A 1,560-nucleotide genomic window follows, 5' to 3' on the forward strand; every position below is an offset into this window, starting at 1 on the left:
GTTTTGTTAATAAAAGTTCTGTTTTATATATAGGCTAAAGTGAGTTTGACGTTGTATTTTGTTGTTGCATTCAAGCATTTGACGCCTAACTGCCGCTAATTCAAACGTGAAAGTAAAATGCGCACGGCGCTTTTAAGCTATTTAAAAGCGAAGGAAAGCGAGGAAAAGAGGAGAAATTCAAACGAACTAAAAACGAACAATTGCTTTACGCCGAATTGCCGCTATTTCAAAGTGAAAGTAAAATGCGCACGCCGCTTTTACAAGCTATTTAAAAGCGAAGGAAAGCGAGGAAAAGAGGGAATGCCCCGCCCCCGCGGTGATACCGGTATTACCGGTGTTGTCACACGTCGATTAACCGGTGGGAAAATTTCCTCACCGTCACAACCCTAATGGAAGCCCCTTAAAACTAAACCGTTGATGTCTAGGTTACAAGGTCAATCTTATGTTTATTCAAAGCTTTTCTAAGGTTATCCTATTGTTATCGATCACATTGATTATTGACTATACATCACCACTGATCAGCCAATAGCTGCCAGATCAACCCCTATGAATGTCTCAGACCTCCCCCTGAGTTTCATAACTCTTTCTCTCTCTCACACACACATATATACATATACACACACTTCCAGACTGAAAAAACAGGTCAGTTTATCAGTTAGCCACACAGCAGACTGAGGCACATTTAGTCCTATTTAACGTCATGCATCTTGGTTGACTATACTGTTATCCAATTGGGTATACAATTGGTCACATAAATGTGTAAAATGAATATAATTCAATCTACTCTCCTGCACTACATGGTGCAAATATAACAAGTTTACTTAAAGGGGTCATATGATGCGATTAAAATTTTTCCTTTCTCTTTGGAGTGTTACAAGCTCTTGGTGCATAAAGAAGATCTGTAAAGTTGCAAAGACTAAAGTCTCAAATCCAAAGAGATATTCTTTATAAAAGTTAAGAGTCAACCACGCCTACCTAAAACGGGGCAACATCATATGATCCCTTTAAAATTTTGCTGTATTTGGCATGACACTCAAAACTAAAAACAGGAGGCTTCTTGGATTGCTTTGTGTCTTAAATACATATTGGATGGGACTGGCACTTCAACTTTTGTGATTGTATAGCTATCAGTTTACATGACCAAGTATAAATACCCCCTTTCATGTGACATCTGAAACACAACATGTGGATCTCAACACAAAAATTAAATGCTAGAATGAAGATAAAAACATTAGTGTCAATAACAAATCCCACTCAATGACCCCTCCTCATAAAAACCAATTACAATCTCAGACCGACTATAAAAGACCATAAAAGCTGATAAAGCAGCACTTTTCTTAGACATCCTCTGATCTCAGAAGAAATAAATCTACAGAAACCCAACTTAAGGTCTAAGTTAGGGATGTTCATTTTAACCGTTTAACTGACAGTAAGAATTTTGACCGATTAATACAATCAGTTAACGGTTTAAAAAGTAATGTAATTATTTATTTTTTCAGTAATTTATCAAAATATTTAAAACGGTTTGCTGCATGGTTAAAATAAAATTAGTTTCTTTTG

The 1,560-nt window shown here is 36.4% G+C and overlaps 1 protein-coding gene across 1 annotated transcript in view; it reads right to left on the reverse strand.

The window, feature by feature from the left end:
- LOC107745554 (alpha-ketoglutarate-dependent dioxygenase FTO-like) overlaps positions 1–1,560 on the reverse strand; it is a 32,488-nt gene that overhangs the window by 21,210 nt on the left and 9,718 nt on the right. The gene's annotated exons all lie outside the window — the stretch shown is intronic.

This window comes from Sinocyclocheilus rhinocerous, unplaced genomic scaffold (assembly GCF_001515625.1).
Source record: "Sinocyclocheilus rhinocerous isolate Xijiao unplaced genomic scaffold, SAMN03320098_v1.1 scaffold2906, whole genome shotgun sequence".
Classification (NCBI taxonomy): Eukaryota; Metazoa; Chordata; class Actinopteri; order Cypriniformes; family Cyprinidae; genus Sinocyclocheilus; species Sinocyclocheilus rhinocerous.